Here is a 21,785-nt window from a genome sequence, read left to right as displayed (position 1 = left end):
GTCAAAAGTCTGTCGAACCCTATACAACCATACATAAACACCGGTTATGGTTATACTTACGGTTAAAGTAAGACTGCAACTTTGGCTTTAAGAAGAAAGAAAACATTGACGTATAATTACTGCCATTTCAGAGACAAAAGGAAATGAAAGTCGTAAAGGTTAATGTCTATATTTTTTAGGATTTCTGCAAACAAATGATTTAATGAAGTTAGAAGACAATAAATAAGCAGACTACAGGCCAAATAATGTATAATTCAGATGGCGTTTGTGTTTTTAAGCGTTAAGAATACGCGTTTGAAGTCATGCTATATTGCCAAAAATATTAATTGCTTTACTTTTGAAGGACAAAGTTTCTTTGGTTCATCCAAATATACATTTCCAAGAATGTGAGGGTGATCTCTTAAAAACACAATGCAAAATTAATTTGATATTCCATTTAGAATATTTTTGCATCTAATTCCAACCGTGACTCGCATAATTTTAACAGCCATTGCTACAAACACTGACTTAGGGACGTGAAACGAAGCTGAAACTGATGCATAGTTTTATGCTGAGTTGCTCTACCTAACTTTAACCTTAACTATAACGATAACCGGTGTATTTTGTATGGAATTTAACAGATTTTTGACTTTTGTTGAAGTCAAAGTAAGATGGTGCAATCCAGCCTTAATCTGTGATTAGTTAAATTTTAACAGAACCCAGGAGTGCCGACATCAAATAAAGGGAAAAAGGGTTAAGGAAAAGAAGTTAAATTTTAACATTTGAACCAATCATGGTATCGAATTAAATTTTATGCATAGATTAGTATTTAAGCATCGTAGTCGTATAATGAGCCTTAAGTTAACTTTACAGTTTTTTAATTATTTATTTATCTCGCGAGCGGATCGAGCCACTTTGACAGTTACAAGCAATAAATAACCCACCTGAATCCCATATTATGTCCAAATGTCAGAAACAGTACGTGTGCCCAATTCAAATGGTATGGGCACGTGTTCTTATTGTTTAGGTTTTATGAGTTTGGTGTCTACAAGCTATAAAAAATTAAAATGAAGGGCTTCCTAAATTTTCATTGTAAGCACAGAATAGATAATACTAGTACAAGAAAGCAGATTTGTGATGTGCTGGTATGTATTTTTATAGTAGTGTTATCTAAAGAAATTTTTTAGATACAGTCATTTTAAAAGTATTTAGTGACACCACTTTACTACAATAAATAATTAAATACTTACAAGAGTTTCTATAGGATGTCATCGAGCATAAGTTATGGCAAATGAAGCAGTCGTTTACCGAAAGGACAGCCAGAAGTCAAATCTGGCGTCCATTGCGTTCAAGACTATATACCACTTACCATCGGATGCTCGCAAACGACTACAAAAATGTTCATTTTACTCAATACTTACTCTAAAATTTAGTTTCATTCACCTAAATCTCTTATTAAACTGAATTATAGATTTTGCTATTCTAATAAAACATTAATATAGCGAAAGGCTCCTTTCATTACATTCTATCTTTTGTTTTAATTATCATTGGAACTTGGTATAGAAAGGTCACGATTTCGTGTATTCCAAATCGTGAAGCTATGTAAATGTTAGATGGAAATTATTTTATTGAATTTACTCTCGAAAGCAACAGCAAGTAGTTAATGGCTATGGTTTAATTATACAGGGCTACTTAGAACTAACCTGAATTAATTTTTTTCACGGAATTGAAAATTAAAAGTTCCTTTTTCTCTTTCCCACAATTTCAACTATGAACAAGTAAATGGCTTAAGTAGACTCAGTGCTTTTTTATTAGTTCAACAAAACAATTATACAAAACAAAAAGTATGAATTTGTTTTCATGAATGTCACAAGTCACTGTCTGTTTTCACCACCTGTCCCCTACGTTCTGTATTTTTGCGGATTTTATATGAAGGCTTTTTAAATTCTCAAATCCTTATTACAATAAAGATTACCAAGTCAAAACCTTTGTAAAAGATAAGAGGTGTAAACAGTTGATTCTTGTCAAGATTACATATCATTTCATACTCGAATAATGATTTATTAATTCATGCTTAAATGAAAAATATTTTATTAATTTTCTCATCGTTAGTCATAATGTAAAGTAAAAACCTCTCTGTTATTACAAAGGTTACGGGTACATTTAGCGATTTAATAATTTCAGATAGTTGACAGGCTACATAAATTTTAACTAAGTCTAAAATAAGGAAAGAATGATGCCATTCAAATAATGGCATCATCATAATTTCAGCCACAGGACATCCACTGCTGACCTCCCCCAATGATTCCCATATCATTGACACATGCTGCTTTAGGTACGTGGCCTGCACTTCCGAATATTCCTGCCCTATCGGCCATCAGTTCTGAGTCTAAATATATTTAATTATGATTTTTGTCATAGCCTAACTTGTATACCAACCATTAACCCTGCCCATCGGTATACCTTCATAAAGGCACAATACCTTTTATATATTTTAATCCATCCAAACAATCCAAAGCCCAATCCCGCCCAATAGCACCACGCAGCCATCCATATTTAATCATTCGTTAGCATAGCAATCTGCATACGTAACGTCCCCGTGACGTCTGCGTGCAATTAATAATTTCGCCACTTGGTGATTAACATTTAAACCGGAGTCTGCGATGGATTGGTCTAAATAGAAAGGCTGGGTGCACATTGTGGGAGTTTTCGTGGTACAAAATTGTTTGATGCCAGGAGCGAGAGACGCCATTTCTTAGAGTTGGGACAACTGTGTTTGGAAAGCCTTGCAAAAACTTCTAGAGAAAAAAAAACAGCTTTTCTGTACATGTGATGTGGTACAGAAAAGTTTATTTTGCTTAAGGTCCCGTTTCCACTAAGGCGGAGCAGAGAAGTGTGTTGAATAACCAATCCACTAGTTCTCTCCGCGCCACGCCGCCGCCACTGTCAAATTCTAAAGACATTTTAGTCCACGCGACACTTTTCCACTCTGCTCAACTTTAGTGGAAACCGGGCTTAACTCTATAACAACATTTTCTATGAAACAATAGATTTATTTTCTTAATGTTATTGAAAAGCCAACTGTTTTAAAAGAAACCCTACTAATGAATACTACTTAACTTACCAATGTTTATTATATGATCCATTAGCACATACTACCGTTAGTTACTTGTAAATGGCCTATAACATCCCACCTGCCGATTTTATGGTCCTGACATACAACCACATACATGGCTATAAAAATAATAAAGCCATAATTTCGTGGAATAACTCCGTAATCACTGATATTTCTATCCCTTGAAGTTCAAAGACTGAACTATTTAACACATTTCATTGCTTATTTATGGAAAGTATAATAAATAATCTCCGACACCTGCCTATAAAATGTTCCTTGCATGTTACAGTTTTTTGTAGAAATTTGTGTACCAGAAAGCAGAAAAGCCGTTGGAAAAACATAATCAAATAAAAGTTACTTTTATTTACAACAAAAGTTGAAAGAAAGAAAACATATTTATTTGGTACTAAAGTTAGCATTTATTTAGTCGTAAAAATATTTAGGTACGTTATTAGTAAAAGTTAAGACAGCAACTTGGACGCACGTTGGCTCGTACTTCTGCAGCGGAGACTCAATGAACTGATGATAAAAATTAAAATGTAATTAATTACCTACATCCTATTTTTTTCAGACACCATTATAGATGTCACCGTAAAATTGTGAATTCCGTCAGATTATAATCTGACGTAGTTAAATTACAATCTAACCTAACCTAACCCACTGTTAGTTTACAATCTAACGCGTTATATTATAAACTGACAGAGTTCACAATTTCACGTTGACATATATAAATCAATTAGGCATACCAAGTGTAAGTAGAAACATAAATCGCACCTCGACGTTTCGTGTAAATGAAACGCATGAATTGCTAATCTGTCTGTACACAATTAGCCGTGTCTATTATACCTGATAAATAGTCGCCTGGTCAGCTGGTTGCCACTGATAGCACTATCTGAGTAATTACATAAGAGATAACTCGATTTATGTCTAAGATTGCGACTGTTGACACTGAAAAAGTCGTTACGACTTGGCGATATCATTCATTTGTCATCCCTGAGTGAGAGCTAACTCTCTTGTCCCCATTTGGGGTAATTTTTGGGCTTAAGTATAATTTTGATGTAGAAAATAGTTAGTACAAATGTTAAATCATTGAGTTCTATCCTTTTTCTGCTCTCTATCAGACGGTGAAAAACTTAACTCTACTTTTAGCTATTTTAGGTTTTCATCGTACCTACTAAAGAAATGGTTAAGACTATTGTTGTAAATTATGTATGTGCGATACTGAATAAACATTTTTTTCTTTATTTCTTTGTATTTAAAGTTACGTCTTGATGGTCAGTGTTTTTACCTTGTCCTATGCGTAAAATTTTCTTGTGATAATGCGCATCCCATTTTCAAATCAGTCCAGCACAGGGTAATTCTTTTGTAGTTCGGAGACTCTAAAGTCCCTTTGACATTCGGTCGCATAACATATCTTAATCCAATAGCATTTTTAAACGTTAAGATTTTTAAACGTTATTTATTGATAATTAAACGTTAAGATGTCAAAATGAAAATCAAAATTATCTTTATTTGTGTAGACTAATTAAATTAGTACTTACAAATCGTCAAATGCTTTTAAGGAGCCTATACATGTCTCTATTTTTTTGCCCTACTAGCCTATGTGAGTATCCAATCGATCAGTGTGCACAGTTTCCTCTAATATTCAGACGTCTAAAGTTAGAAGCGCGGCGAAGCGCGAATTGGGCGCCGATGGATGTTGATCTATCGGACGGGCTCGCGATTTATAACGCATCCGCAATCTATTTTGCTTCGGCTCATAATTTGAGCATAGAATGTAAAAATACAAATTTATTTATGGTTATTGGGATTTAAGTGCTTAAAATATTTTATATAAAACAAGATTTTTCATTTGAAAAAGTTTCTTAGGTGAAACTCTAATCCATGACTTTATGGGATCTGCATATACCTACCAAAAACCACAAAAGCATTAAGTGACAAAGAAGGTCCCATAGAAATTTTCAAATAGTTTTCACGCTGTAAAAGTGGCCCGCGAAATGTTGATGTAGGTAAGGTAAATTTAATGTTAGATGTTTCTGTACCATTTGACATGAATTTCTTTGCAATATTAAACAGCAAGTTATCGTGAACCAGCTAATTCAAAGATTTTTTACCGATAACGTTCATTTTGTTTCCCAAGAATGTTACTGTATGTTCCCATGTATTTTCACTCTCCGATCTCTTCAGTGGTCAAAATATTAACCACTGCTGCTTTAAACTGAATCAGTAGATAAGTAGCACATATTTTCCTTTTCTTCTCACCTCCCACGATCCTTTGCTCATATTGTGTACAACCAATATCGAATTCAAAAACGTCTCTATCGTGTTCCAAATGGCACAGAACCGTGCTATAAATCCAGATTGTGCCCCGTCCGATAGATCAGCGTCAATCGGCCGGCGGTTCGCGCTTCGCCGCGCGCCCGACGCGGACCATAGACAAAACACCTTAAATCACACAGGGTTTATTATTGGCAGCTACGAGTAGCTCTACATCGTTACAATGTTGCCGTTACAAAAAAAGCTCGGATTAATATGGATTGGTGTTGCCATTACAAAAAAACGTCATATGGCTGGAGGGTGTCACGGATTTGAAGAACTGACCTCTGAATTACAATTCTCGATTATTTTAAATTTTTGATACAGTCTATTCAACGATATTGAAAATAAAACTAATGGACTGTTTCTAGATTGCTAAGCCGACTTGCTAGCTTGTTTATACCTTTGCCAAAGTCCTTGTAATTGTAAATCATTAAATTAAAATTAAATGAATAAAATATCAACACCAATAAACTACAATTAACTACCGAACAATTTGAACGACCGCTAAAAACTCATAACTAATTAATAATTCCAGTGACATAATCCAATAACAACAGGACTAAACGGCGAGCAATTTTAAAGCAATTCATTTTTTGCACGGCATATTAGCAAATTTGAAATTCGTTCCCTCATCAACAATTTACTGGTACAAATAAAACAGCAATAATTATTCATGGGGCTTCGCAATTATTTCAAAAGCAGTATCACTGCCGGCTCCTGTGCAGACACGCGTCCATGTTTTTTCATCAATTTGTCGAACGCATCAATATGCGAAATGCCTACGCGGATCGCACGCCGCATACATACGATTAAAAAATCGCCGCGGTAGGTGACCAGTGCACACTCAGCTTTAATTGAATAGATTTAGCAGCACACACCGACTCCTAATTGTCTAATTTATAGCGAAAACAACGTATCGTTTGGCGGACGAATATATTACTATGGTATGCAGAAGGACTTTCTTTTGGAGCGGGAAATAAACACGGCCTGTCGGGAATATCAAGCAGATAGACTAGGTCTTATGTTAAACAGGTCAAATCCACTTGCAAAATATTTAGATGGGCTCTGTCACATCGCACACACCCTTTATTACTGCGAAATACAAATGTGAACCTTATTGCTATGAAGAACTGAAGAATGCCCCGCTGACAAATGGGCAGCGCTGTCAAAGCTCGATCGAAATTAATGACCGCGAAGGATGTATTGACGAAGTGATAAAATAGTGGCAATAGTAATGCGAGGGAGCACCTGCCTGTATTACTAATGCTGCAGTCCCATCTACCATAAATATTAATAAACGATGTTATTTTAGCACCGCGAAACAAATGACACTAACTGCTCATTTGTTTATTACATCAGATTGAATTAAACTAGTGCCTGTTCAAACGATTTATGCCTTTGGTCATCTTTAATTGTTATGCGTTTTTAATAGCATTAATGCGATTTTGTCTATACTAGGCAACGCGTTTAGTCGCGATCGCTAGCGCATGCGTTAAGCTGACGCCATGGGCTATTTTTAAAATTTCTAGAAATCTTAGCGCGATTACGTCACATACTAGAAAGGATAAAAAGCAATAAGAGTTTCTATTGTCCGTGTGGCCTTCGAGCTCATAGGTGGAACATTATTATTCTTCGACAGACTCACAATAAACCTGGTATGTAGGCAAGGCTCTGCTGGTGGGTGGCCTGTTGGTACTAGCCCAAACGTAGACAGAACGATTCGTGAATATTTATCAACGGCTAACCCGGTTTATAACATACACCTGATAATCGCAACTGCGAAATTAACTTCCTTTGGTTTTACGAGATTTCGATCGATATCTTTTTAAATAAAAAAAAAATAAAACCGACTCCAAAAAACCTACACTAAAACGTAGAAAAATAATTACTAATTACCTACTTATTTATTAGGACGAATTATTAATATTTATGTAGGTATACCATGATTGATACTTCTGGAGTCGGTGCCAAGATTATGAAACATGTAAAGTTTGCCTGCACCGACTCCAAAAGTATTAATCATGGTATACCTACATAAATATTAATAATTCGTCCTAATAAATAAGTAGGTAATTAGTAATTATTTTTCTACGTTTTAGTGTAGGTTTTTTGGAGTCGGTTTTATTTTTTTTTATAAAATTTTACTTATTTCTTGCTTTTTAGTTAACTAATTATTACCTTGATGTTACCAATCAAGGTAGGCAGTACACTGACACCAAAAAAAATTGGTTCATAATCGGCGGAGATATTGCGTATAAAAAAAAGTTCATCCCCAATTTTCCACCCTTGGGGGTGAAATATTTTCTTCAAATTCGCATGAAACCACCCTTTTGATAATACCTATTCAACAAAAAAATAATCGTTCAAATTGGTTTATAATCGGCGGAGATATTGCGTATAAAAAAGTTCATCCCCAATTTTCCACCCTTGGGGGTTGTTTTTTCTATTATTAAATTTAAATGGGACCACCCTTGAGGTATTACCTATACGCCGAAAAAAGATTTGTTCAAATCGGTTCATAATTGGCGGAGTTATCGCGTAACAAACATAGAAAAAAAAAAAATACGGGTCGAATTGAGAACCTCCTCCTTTTTTGAAGTCGGTTGAAAACAGTCACATACTTGACTGATTTGCAAATATAAGTATCTCTTCAATATTTAAAATTTTCGTAATTATTTTGCTCGAAACTCATAATCATAACTGCGTTAGTACCCTATTTATATTCTTGTTTTTTTGTTTACATACCATAAATCATTTGGAACAAGATTTATGGTCTTTATCGCAATCTTACATTTCCATAAATAATTATGTCAAGAGGTGAACAGAAACTGTATCACCGCAAACTTTTGCTGAATAAAGAACATGCTCTAACTGCTTTTAAGTGTCTAATTAATTTAACAGCTGTTGTAAACTTAATCAAGATATGAATCGACATTCATAACAGCGGTCGTTAAGGTAACATCGTATGATTACTTTGATTTAATAAAGGATTTTTTTCGACATTAGTATGCATTTATACGCGAGCGCATCAAAAAATACTGTACGAAAACAAATCAGCGCGTACAATTCTTGAGATGAAAGTATGCTGCATTTTAAAAGCCAATTTGTCATGGAGTGCAATTCAGAAATATTCACAAAACAAAACTCGAACAAACATGTTCTCGAGCCAGTAAAATAAAGACAAAAGACGACACCCATAAATTGTCGCTGAAAAGTAACCAAAGCATTATACAGTTGCATAACAGTACAGTAACAGTAAATAAAAAGGAGCAAAAGGAGCAAAACTGTGCACGAAACTGTGCGCTTTTAAATACGGACGACGTTGAGCGCGGGTAAGGCAAAGACATTTATGTTCACTAAACAAGTAGTAAAAGTCACTGCTTGAGCGTTTTTATGGCACTCATAAATGTCAGATTGCGCCGGGCGGAGCGCCCGCGCGGGTATAGCCGCTCGATTTTACACTTTGCGCACAATCCTTAATTGATTATGTGCGATTTTCAATTAACACTCTTTTTATTCATGACCGCCGATTAATGTTGCAATTTTCCCTTTTTCAGGTAACCGTTATTGCCGTTAGCCGCGCTTGTTTATGGTAAGATGACAATTTAGGTGTTTAGAATGTCACTTGGAATATTTAGCGCAAGTGAAAACGCAAGGTGCTATAAAAGGAAGCGGTGGACAGACGTGAGAATAGGTAGGGTCCAGTGGCCCCCTATGCAAATTGTTGCATCGTTAAACACCCGGCCGCGGTTGAGAAGACGGATTGACGTAAACGCGTAACACCGGATGCATTTGATTGGCGTTAGTCGGTTCAATTATTGTTAAGGTTCTGTCTTGAAGAGCTACACAGACCTGTAAGTTTAGTCTTGAGACGGCAGCATCCCTATTTAGATTGTACGTTTTGAAAATACGCCATTTCTTAGAAATAGAGCGATATAAAAGCTGTATAGTAGATTCTCAGTGTTTTTTGTCAGATGAAGTTTTTCTATGAACGCAAAAGCCCATTTTAATTCTATTCAGCTAATAAATAATCAAGTCCAATACAAAAGAATTAACGAGAAGCAACATGTCAGTTTTTCTACCTTTTGAAGGACGTGAAGCGCCCTGGGCTTTATATTAATTAATATCTGATTACTTTAACATGATAAACTATACATCTGTGAAAGTAATTATTTACTTAGGCGCGTTTAATTAAATAAAAGCCATTTTTATTTATTTAATCTTTTTTGCGCAGCTACAATGAACTTGTGAAGTTTTTGCTGAATACTGAACTGATCGATGAATGGTCTGAAGAGCTTTAAGGTATTTTTAATTAATCATTCTTAACCATTAAAAGGAAGCGAAGTTTTGTGTTTAAGTAGTCACAGTCTGGGTGATGTGGTATGAAAGTTAACAGAATCTGTCGGTAAGAAATTTACATAGTACACCGTGTTCGTGCTAGGGGTGGCACGAGACGAACTTTTTGTGATTCCTCAACCAAAGTATGAAGCGAAGTCGTATTTTAGTGAAGCTTTGGCGGTTGATTTATACGAAGCTCGAATATTCAGGTCGCGTTATACAGGAAGTTTTTATGACAATTTTCCTTTAAAACTGTTGAGTTTTCAAGTGAAAATAACATTTCAGTTAGATTCCGTCTTAAAAAATCTTTTCACTCTTGAACTTACACAGAAGTACAATAATTAATTAAAATTCTGTGATTTCCATTTAGTTACATAGCTTTTATACATACATAGCTTATATAGCAGTTTGTCAAAATACCAACATAACTGCACCCCCTACGCCACCTACGCTTACCTGACACCAGTTAAGATCGCAGTACAAGAACTGGCTTTACTTAAAAAATCCTTGTATTATCATTGAAGTTTCTTAAAAGCTCTATAACTATTAATGTTATCATGTTTTAACAAATGATTATTTATTAAAAAATATATTATTAAGCTGAACAATCTCTATAACTAAGTACTATCGCAATCTTCGAAAGTTCAAAATACCATAAAATATGGTCGCATATTTCTCGCAGCAGCCCTACGAGCACATCCGATGGTGTACACCTGCTGGCGAGGGAGGGACATGTGTATGGCCGAACAGTGACTTTTATTGACGCGCCCGCGTTTAATAACCGCTGCCTTCTTCGGCCTAGAGACAGTTTTGCTGTCGGGTGTACAAGGGCAAACGCCTTTAGCGGGAGCCGTTTTTGTGGGAATGCTGTTTGATGGTTCCTTTGAAGGAAATAACTGGACATTTTCACTGATACTTACATATTGAAATAAAATCTAATTTACAAAAAGTGACATGACGTCAATTTCACAATGATTTCAAAAATAATGAAATGATAATTAATGATAATGTATTCTTTCTTATAAAAAATCTTAAATACTAGAAAGTATTTATTACTTACTATTACTTGAATACATATTGTGAAACTGCTTAGCTGTCAAAATTGTAATACCAACTATACCTTGGTACAAACATTTATTTGGAAATAAAAAAAATACTTCAATACATAAACACAATCATTTTGATTTTCTACTATCAAAATTGCTTGTGAAAAAACAGTATGGTTTGAAAAAAGTATCCTGAAAATGTAGAGCATAATAAACTCGCTGCATCTCGCATCTTGCACAGCACCCCAACAAACGGTTAACTTCACTTTATAGCTTTTGAATTACGAATGTTAAGTAGAAAATGAGCCATGGGAATAGGAATCCACTCAGCGCACTATCCCAGGCGTTTGCATATTTTTACAGCGATTTAAATACGCCAGTGTGAAAAACTGATTTCAATTGTGGTGAAGTTTCGATGAGTTATAGCAGCTAATCTAAATGTTGATTAGGTTGTCAGTGATTTTATAGAGTGTGAAAGGTTGAATAGAAAATTACATTGTTTATTGAATTTACTGAACGAGGCTTCAATAAATCAATGCTGTAACTAATGTTGGGCAAATTAATTGAACAAATGTTTTATTGACTCTTCACTGGTCTTACGATGTAATGTATTGGATAATACAGTCTGTAATTTTCGATCAACATTCTCTAAGTCATATTATAGCACTAAATTATAATTTTAGCGTCTTGCTTGGAAAACTTAATTAAACCTAGAGCAAAACTAAAAATAGTTCATCCGCCATAAATAGGTGCGCTCCCGTCGACCGGAGAAGTCGTAATGGCGCGAGCAGACGGTCCGCGATGGCAGCGCCACGATAGCATTGTGGTAACGTGCGCCCGTGCACCGATCGCGACGCGATTGCGCGCGCTGTCTCTTACGTGTCGCCCGCCGCCCGTATCTCGCCGCATCGCACGCAAATTATCGATACCATTATTGTAACACCCAACTGGAACAACACTAGCTATTGTTGTTGTTAAAAAATTGTTGTTAAAGTGATTGTCGAACAAACTTTAATGTTATTAAAATACAATAAAATTATACCGTATTTGTGAAATTAGTCTTAGATTTCTGTTGCTATATTTTAATTGAAGTAAATAAAGGTATTTGATACTATTTACCAATATAATTATAAAACACAACTTTTTTTAAAACACACTTCATTCTGGTCTTAAAACTCAGTTAATATAAAATGAACATGTAAATTAAGATTTTTGATTGCTTTGTAATTGATAAAAAAATTTTAGTCCATTGAGTTGGCAAAATAGTGAAGTCATTGGCTTGTAAGTATTGGCCTAAAAACCATGGGAGTCTCGTTTGTCAGTTATTGTAAAGTACGCCAATTGATTGTTGGTGTCAAATACGTCGCCCGCCGCCCGTATCTCGCGCTGCATCGCACGCAAATTAGTATTATTATCGATATCATTAGAGTTGTTGTAACACCCAACTGGAACAACACTAGCGCTATTGTTAATGTTTCTGGATGCAAAAAATTGTAGCATTGTCTGTAATTACACCTATCAGCGGTCCAGATTTATTGTGATTCCGTTTGTCGTCGGTAACTGATACGGGTGTTGTGCGTGAAAATTATATTCTTTTAGCGCTATACCTTAGAACTGTTACACGGTGTTTTCATCAGGCTTTTTATTTGCATCGTTTGAGCCAAATGACGTCCACTGCTGGAAAAAGGCTACCTAAGGATTTCCACAATTTTGCAAACTTAAAAAAGTAAAATGTAACAAATTCAAGTAAAATGTCAATTTTACTGTGTGTAATAAAATCTACCATAACAAAACTACATAAAAACTAAACTTACACATTTTTCCTAGTTCCTAATTAGTTTCCGAAGAAATTAGTGTCAATGACAATCCAACTTCCATATCAAAACTGCAAGCCTAAGCTTGTCTTTCACAAGAAAGATCACGATGTTATCATTTCTCCAAAGTCATACTGAACATTATCCAGATTAAACATTAAGATTAAAGCAATTATACCAGCAGTTAATTGTATTACACCACGTTTAAATGAATCGCGTCGATTATCGAGTCGTCACGTAACTTATACAATCTCACAAAAAACTCAAATAGTATTCTCATATAATTTTTCCAATTAAAATGATGACGTGCCTTATATCGGTCANTAAAAATAATTGCATGTCTCTAATTTGTCATTTTTAACGATTTAACAGCCCGGACACGCAAAAACTAGCTCATTTGAGAATGGCCGATATGGGGGCTGATAAAATCACACCTTAGCGCGTTTAACGAGTAAGCGCCTATATTTAGCGTTTAACTTTGCTGTAGGTGACATTGTAAGCATCATCTTTTTTTTTCATAGACATTTTTTTCGCAGCTGTAATAATGCACCAGTTTATTTATAAACACGTATATTTTACTGTAGTTTTGATCATTTTATGATAGGAAAGTCAACACACTAATGTGAACTTTGGCTTTCACACAATATTGTACACGTATTGTGATTCAAAAACAAATTAGCACTGAGTTAACTGAAACCTGGGTAAATCGTAGTAGGAAAAGTGAGTATTCTTCAAATTCAAATTCATTAAATTCTTTATTGTTCCATGTTGGTTAAAATGTTACAAAAAAGCTTCATATTGACTTGAAAAAGTGAACGTACAAAAACCAATAATGACTTTAACCTACGACCAATTTAGTATAATCAGGCGCCCTCTCATCATTAATCCAGGCAGAAAACATCATTAAAACATTATTTCGTCACAGATATCCAGCTCAGTTCGACTTATAATAAAGACATACCTATTTATTACAAAATTATTAAAACTTGATCTGCGATGGCCAGCAGTTCCTTTGCTCCTTCAAACTGGGCGTACACCTACTCCCACTGTCTACATAAATCACCACCCAAACATATTGTTTAATCATAAATACTCGATGCTCATGTCTTCATTGATACAATGTTTCAATCGAGACAATGTTTGAGAACGTTTCTTCAGCTGTAAGTAAGCTTTGAAATTGTATATTGAATAAATAGTGCATTATGAATCAAAGGGATAAAACTATAGCACGAGATATTTAATGGATTCTCAGTGCAATGCAGGATTCTGAGATACTGGTCATAGAGTTACCTATATAAAATATCAAAAATCTGTGAAAGTTTAGGACAAGAAAATTCTAAGATACTTGATGACTTTACCTTTGTGGAGAGGACTCTACATTTCACTTTCTGCAAAACAATAATAAAAGCCGCTAAATAATGCCACTCTTGTTACTGGATATTAATTACTTAATTGGCTCCATACTACACAGAAATCGGGTTATAGTGACAAAATTACACTTATTTATTTAATTAAAAATGCTTTACAATATTATGTGGCTTATTTGAAAATTATAAACAACTTGAAAAAATCGAATCGAAAATAGAAATTAGTTTGAGAAGCGACTCTTAACGCTAAAAATAAAATAACTATTATGTGGCTTGTTTGATTGTTATGTTTCTTATTATTACGAATATGATTTGCTTGATAAGAAAACACCTACTTAAGATTTTAGTGATAGGATCTTGCCCAACTTTCTCTGCCACTTTCTAAGTGACTACTGTGGAGTAAAAGCTTATTCTGTATTGACTCTACATTTGAAGAAATCAACAAATTGTTATTAACAAAGCTTAGTGTTATTATAATATTTTAAAAGCTCCCAGATTTATGTTTATGTGGTACAGATAGGAGGAGTTTTGGCTAGTACGATATTTACTTACTTAATTTAAAATTGCTTCTTGTTGAATTATAAGGTGGTGTAAATGAAAAAGCTCTGAATATGAAAGAGATTTGATGCGCTACGAAATTTCAAGTAAATAGCGCTATCTCTATCACGCTAAGGTTGGGTTCATCCGAAAAGGTATTAAAATGTGCCTAGTAGGGACGCAACTAGTCAACTTTCGAAACAGCTGAAGAAACAGGTGAAAGTACTATGCAAAATGAGGTTACTGTGCTAAGGTATCACGCGAGACACCAGTTGTTAGAGTAGTTACGTAAACCGTTTAACGGCCAAAAGCCATAAATTGACGCAGTATAAGGTCATGGTCCCGTACAAACGTTCAACCCGATGCACTATACCACAAAGTGGTCATTCGTTTCAAATAAATTACCATGTAATGGTACGATAATTTGCATACTCCACTCGATGGTAATAACACCTCGACGAGCGAATCACAACCGTATTCTCTAAGCCCAAAAATGGAGTTTCGCGCACACGAAAATTTTCATTCAAAAGCTTCCGTGACGGTGGCGCCGCTGCGGAACTTTTGGAGACTACGAGCTTTTTTGGAGGTTCGTGCACCATTCCAGAGATGGCGCTAAAAGCATCGAGCGAAATGGTTCGTGCAAGGGTGAGTTTAGGGGTGCTTTAGGGGTTGAAACAACAACCGTTCGTTGGTTAGCGTCGTACAAAATGTTAGGTGAAATTTTGTATAGATGGCGCTACCCTTAATGTTCAGGGGTTCTCGGTGAAATGTTTTGTTCATGCTTAGAAAGCTTTTTTTAGATTTTAAGTGCGCTGTTGATTATTGCACTTTTGCAATATTCTTTTAATTTAACTGCAATTTTATAATTGTTTCGATACATCGTCTAACTTATTCAACGGCTATTTTAATAATTATCTTTTGCATTCCTAAATTATATTCAAAGTTTATATCATAAAACATGGCTAGTCCATTTTGCACGAATGCATTTTCATATCACTAACTCAATGTGCTCACACAATTCCTAGTAGTAATTTTAGCTTCCAACAAACCTCAAGTTCGAGTAAGCTTACTCACAAAAGCTCTTACTTAGATAAGAGACAATGTCCGTTAATTCGATTGTCACTTTCAGTAGTGCAAAAAAAAAAACAAAAGCACATCAGGTTGTGCTTGGAACAAAGCAGTTAAACTTTAAACACCTTTATTCCTTAACAATGACAAGTGAAAGCTAAAGTCACGCAAATTTAAATTCGCATAAACATACCTGACATTTCGCTACCGATCCTCATTGTTTATCAATTGCATAAGATTTGACAATGGCGGTTGTAAATCTACCTTCATTCTCAATCTTGACCCAATTCTTAGCACTTTTGTTGTAGCCCGAACATTGTTTTTCATTGTTTCTCGCTTTACCTACCTGTGAGGTATTAGGGGATTCCGCAGTCTGCTGCCAGTCGCATTCTTGTTCAGATCAGATCATTCCAACATTAATCTCAACGATAAAATTGGTCGATCACGAAACCGTAAAAGAGAGAGTGTTAATTAAACCGGCCGATAATTGATATTAGGTGTGAATTGTGGTATAAAAATAATAGTTTGTTTTTATGAAGTGGCGAATGTATCGAACACTTAAAATTGGTTGTTAACACCTGTGTTGTATTTTGATTGAGAGTCGTTGATTCTGTTTCATTGCTTCAAAATTAATCGAGTTAAAATAACAAAGTGATTGTAGTTGTTGATATTTCTTTATTGGCGCTTGTTTTCTCGTTTCACCTAGATACTGGACCGTTATTGTGTGTGCAAGTGTAAAGTCAAAGTCAAAGTCAAAATTTCTTTATTTGTTTGGACTAATAAATAGTTCTTACAAATCGTCATTTTGCTCTTAAGGAGCCTCTACATGTCTCATAATCTTTTTACCCTACCAGCGCTTCGAGACCAACATTTGGCAAGTGCTGAGAAGAAGCGCCGCAACAAACTCAGTCATCACTGTCTGCCGGTTAATATAAATAAATAGAAATAGTAGTAGTAGGTACATTCGATTCAGGAGCAGTTCACTGAATTTACCATGCATTCATGTACGTGGTAGTTAAGTATAGTGTGCACGTATAGTGTTGCGTACTTGCGTGTCCGGGCCGGAGCTGCTCTCCTGTGAAGATAGCGCAGTGCCCAGTGAGCCCGCGATATCTAATGAAGCTGACTGAGCCGATATGGGGTATGTGAGGGTTTTAAATTGTAAGCCATTTTGCGCCGAGAAGCTTAATACATTATACGTATAAGTTTCTTGGGATTATTGCTTTTATAATTTGTAAGTGGAGATTTTTTAATAAGTTATCAGGCAAATCATAAATCTATGCCATGCAAACAGCTACTGAAGAATATGAAAAGCTAAATTTTAATTAATTTAAAAACACTTTTATCATTTTAATAAATGTTAGCGATTTTAACTAAAAAAACATAGTAGGTATTGCTCTTGCATTAGATTTTAAATTAATAGTTCTAGATTAAGTCTAATTTGACTTATTGATTATACCATGTTGTCAGCAAGCAGTGGTAAAATAGGTCCATTACTCTTTTATTTCTTGTTTCTTAAACAACGATAAAAATAGTTGCAGTCTTTACTGCAACTATTTATTACATTAACGACTCTACATTATTTTCAAAGACAATGAACGTGTTAATTTAGTTTATGATGCATCGGTGGTATAAGATAACGTCATTATCATGCAGTTATCACGAGTTATAACCCTATAAAAGCCTTAAGAATGTTGCACACTATTACTGAAGTCAAATATGCCGTCATACAATGACGTTTTTTGAATATCGATCGTTTAAAGTGATCTGGGCGTTATTTAGATAATTTATAGAACAAGGTGCGTACAAGTCTTATAATTAAACATGACCTTTGGTTTCCTTGATACCATCAATGACAATGCGTACTTAAGCTTGCCATAACGCGGTTTGTGGCCATAGGGTTGTCAGTATACTTTCTAGAACTTATGGTTTCAGTCATCATGTATTATTGACGTAGGCTCATCCACTGAATTCGATAAAATAAAACTGTTTTTGCATATGATTTATAATGGTGGTTGAATTTAAAGTCCCTCGCCTCGATGCTGTAACGATGCTAATGAGCTGGAATAAATAAATTACTAAAATATTATATGCTTAGTCCATTTGTGATATTCACTTGTTTCAAATAGTAGTTATTTGCAGCAATTCTAAATCTCGGTAATTATAGTTTGAAAATAAGTAGATAATGATGACAATTCGCGGTTTGGAATTAGATAGATCGCCTACTTTTGCGTTGTTTGGATCCAATCTTTTTACTGCCTAACTTGAAACAAAACTGCTCACAACCCTGAACCAACCTCGTGGTCACTCATTACATACATTACGAAGAAAGCCACACTTGGCATTTCGTTATTTTTTAACTCAGAATTGCGTTTAATAAAGTAATGTAACAACTTATTATTGGATGCATTGATCAACTCCATTGATAAAAAGGTACTTAATTAATAGCTACATTTGCAATAACTCCGTTGATTCAAAGAAATGCTGATGGTTTATTGTGGTTTTCAAGGGGTTTATTTACGAGGCATTCAATAAATAGGCTTCCATAAAAGTATCATTAAGTGCTGTTAATAAGACCATGATATTATGTGCAAGTTACCGTCTGTTTTGCAGTCAATAATTAAATGAAAATCAGTTACTCAAATGTTTTAGGCTGAATCGCAACATCTCACTTTAACAAACGTCAAAAATCTGTCAAACTTTTTTGTTATAACCGCCGGTTAAAAAAAAAGCACCGGTTATTATTGTTATATTTACGATTAAAGTAAGTTAGTGAAAATCAGCCTAAGTTATCCCTAATTTGAACATGACATCATTTACAATTTCAGTTCTTCCTAACTGTGACAAGTGAAATTTGGTTAACCCGCAATGCATTTAGCCGCAACTTATCCCATTCCCAGGGGAAGCCGCGATATAGACGTCTCGTGCACTAAGCAAACACTATGATTTATTCCGAAATACGGACCCGATGACGTTTCCAGCCCATAAATCGCACCCCTCAAGTCATGAGGACATATCGGGTGCTTTATGAAGAGCCCGACGTAGCCGGTAAATGGTGCACGACCAGTACCCGGACTACCCGGGTAGGTACGCTACCCGGGTGGTGCCCGGGTACCCGGGTATAAATCTGACGCATCCGGCCGGGACCACGCCGGTAGTGGCGACGATTATTCACCCAATATCGAGTTTTGGCTTCACTTGCTACCTTGTAATCTTCGCTTTCGCCGAACTAAATTTATGTGGTAGACATTTTAGTTTTTCCGTGTTGCGGCGGTGATATGTTTGGATGCGTTTTTCAAACGCTGCAGCTAGTGTGACCTGAAAAATTTTGAACTAAACCTAAACAAAAAAGTTTCAGTCTCGTATGAAGCAGTATTTAAAAATTCAATCCAGTGACTTGGCCCGTTGAAGTGCAAGTTAAAAGTGGGCCAACTCACATCACAGACTAAATTGTAGCAACGGAACAATAATAGTGTGGATTTTTTGTAAAAGAAAAACTTAGTAGAGCATCATATACAGATTTAATTGCTTGAAATTTTAACTATACTAAAATCCAGTTTTACCATTGCTATTGACCGACAGTTTATATAACATTGTAACTCACTACATAGCCGTATAACCGCTTTTATTCTCACAAATGTGATACCCGAGGCCAAAACGGTGACCTTACCATTCCATGTCCGAACAATGTTGCGGTCTCTTTCTACCGACATTGTCCATAGAGTTCGCGGTGGTATTCAATAAAACCATAGTGTCGACAATGCTATCGCGATGCGCCTGATAGCGTCCGCGCTATCTGTTAGATAGTATTGTAGAGTCAGCATGTCAAAGCAATCTCTATCTTTGTTTGCGTTTGAATGATCTCGTTAACAGTACAATGAGATAGGATGACAATACGCACTGTAGGTACGAGGATTTTTTTATTAATGGAGGCTTATACCTTTAAATAAATTAAAAGTAAAAGTAACCCTTTATTAGACAACAAGGTAGCAGGAAGGCGCTGGATGCAGGCCGCTACCAACCCGTCAATATGGAAGTCATTTGGGGAGGCTTATGTTCAGCAGTGGACGTCCTACGGCTGCAATGATGATGATGATGAATACTTTCTTTATTTTACTTCAGTCTACTCTAAGTATTTGAAATTATTTACTTACTACATTACACTTGTGGTAAACTTTTCCAAGCCTTATAAAGCATTTTTCACTAACACAAAATACTTTCTTAAGCCTTTTAATACTTACTTGTAACGACTCACATTCTACCTCCTCTCTCTAATTGAGACCTAACATGCCTGAAAAAGTTTTTCTTCCAAACTCACTCGTACCTTATGTACCTACATCTAAAGCTCTAATTCGGCAGAACCGTGTAACTGAAGTTCTCACTAATACGGCTAGCCATAAATCAGTTCGCCATTTTTGTTTTCAACGCACCGATAACTCTTTTGTCATAGGGTGATGTAGGAGAGGGGCCGATGGAGTTATTTATATTGTCGTATTTTCCTTGGCCAAAGAAAATTTCCTTTCTGTTTGCTTCATGGGTCAGTGATCAGATTCGTTCGGTGCTGCCGCTGAGCGCGCCAGATGAGGATCGAGGTAAATGAACATCCTGTAAATAACAAGGATTATTTTTTACAAAAGCTTCGATGTCAATGTCTGCTGGTTTTTTATTTTTAAATTCCTTGCACAGATAACATAAACCTAGATAAAAAGAAGCGGCATACTACATCATCAGACAAAAAGCCAATAAGAGCCGATTGGGTAGAGTTTTCAGTCTAATAAATACCTCCTCGTACATTGATTTAAACATTTTGGAAGTTTTTTTATTACATTTTTTATTTGAGAATACTATTATACTACCTATCAACAAGAAAACTAATCTTTTTAAGAGCAAAATTGAAATAGTTTTAATTATTTAATAAGTAATAGTAACTAACTCTACTTGAAGTGCTTTTTTCTAGGAATAATCAGCAAGCACACTTGAAAAAAAAATCCATGAACACTAATTTCCAATCGGCTAATTCCCAAATCGTGGGTTCAATTCCCGCCTTAGGCAGTTCGGTTTTTTCAAGTTATTTATAATTTTCAAATTAGTTTGAGATGCGACTCTAAACGCTAAAAATTTAATAATTCCCACATTTTCAACCACCGTTTTTCCTTTTCGCCTGTCTCCGCCACATCCCAAGCACCCTACTGTTCGCGAGCTTGCTTGTGGCGCCCCGCGCGGGAAATAATTGTTTATTTTTGACAGCGCACTTACGCCGCTGTGCACTAACGACTAGTGCGGAGAGGAGTGGTCAGCGGTCACCCTAAGTGATTATTTAGATTCATTAGGATCAGGAGCTCGTAATTAAACCATTGGGGAACTGTAAAGAAATAATTGCATTGGATGCATTTGCAGCTTCTATTGTTACAACGCCGCTACTAGTGTGAAAAAAAATCTTACTCTATGTAGAGCTCTATGTAGTAGTCCCAAGAAGTAACAACGATCTGCGTGCGAAGTGTGGAGAATCTCCCTAAAAACTTTTTACAAAGTATAATCAAGTAGGGAAAAATATTTTTTGGGAAATGTTACCAAGCATAATTTCAAATGCTTACCAATTGGATTTCTTAAAATAATCAACTTGTAAATTATAACAACAAATTATATAATTTTAACAATATTTATTTATATACTCCCAAATAAAGTCATACATAAATAACCGCACATAACGGAAAACGGGGCATAGACAACGACACAATAGCAAATGTCGGGGCTCACTCGCGAGCATTGTAGCGTGGCGCGGGAGGCGTTACGAATCAATGGAGGGAATTATCGGCGCTAGGCACTCCGTAGAGTAGCCTTAGATAGTAAAAAAAATAAAAAAGTTAATACGGCAGTACAAAAAACGAAGAATTAGATCACGGGAATAAATTAGCTGGCAAAAAGTGACAGGGAAATAATTGGAGCAGTGACGTCAATCACTCTTGGTTAGACGTGGGAGGAATGAGTAGAGCGGCCACATGATGCTATGTTACGCGGACTGAACATTTTATTATAGTGAATATTTAACAGCCTTGAATGATTTTTTTTATATTAAAAGGGGTTTAATTGTGTCAATTTTGTGTTTACCTCATTTATGACTGTACTTGTGAAAGTACTCCACTCCACCAAGGACGAATAATTCTTACTGCTTATAAGTATCACTTTGCTACTTTTATCTGGT

At 35.5% G+C, this 21,785-nt stretch overlaps 1 protein-coding gene across 3 annotated transcripts in view; it reads left to right on the top strand.

The window, feature by feature from the left end:
- Positions 1-21,785, top strand: part of LOC114360186 (homeotic protein antennapedia) — a 218,286-nt gene that overhangs the window by 91,117 nt on the left and 105,384 nt on the right. The window contains exon 2 of one of the 3 annotated variants that reach the window (XM_028314777.1): positions 8,971-9,005. The exons of 1 other annotated variant lie outside the window; for it this stretch is intronic. The gene's annotated coding sequence lies outside the window, so the exon portion shown is untranslated. Of the gene's footprint in view, positions 1-8,970; positions 9,006-16,661; positions 16,725-21,785 lie in introns of those variants that run through there. One more of the 3 variants, XM_028314781.1, reaches the window with a different exon arrangement.

The sequence above is a fragment of the Ostrinia furnacalis genome, unplaced genomic scaffold, assembly GCF_004193835.3.
Source record: "Ostrinia furnacalis isolate ACB-3 unplaced genomic scaffold, ASM419383v2 OfSCF4915, whole genome shotgun sequence".
Taxonomy (NCBI): Eukaryota; Metazoa; Arthropoda; class Insecta; order Lepidoptera; family Crambidae; genus Ostrinia; species Ostrinia furnacalis.
Note: the sequence above shows the minus strand (reverse complement) of the source record. Positions and strands in the feature narration are given on the sequence as shown.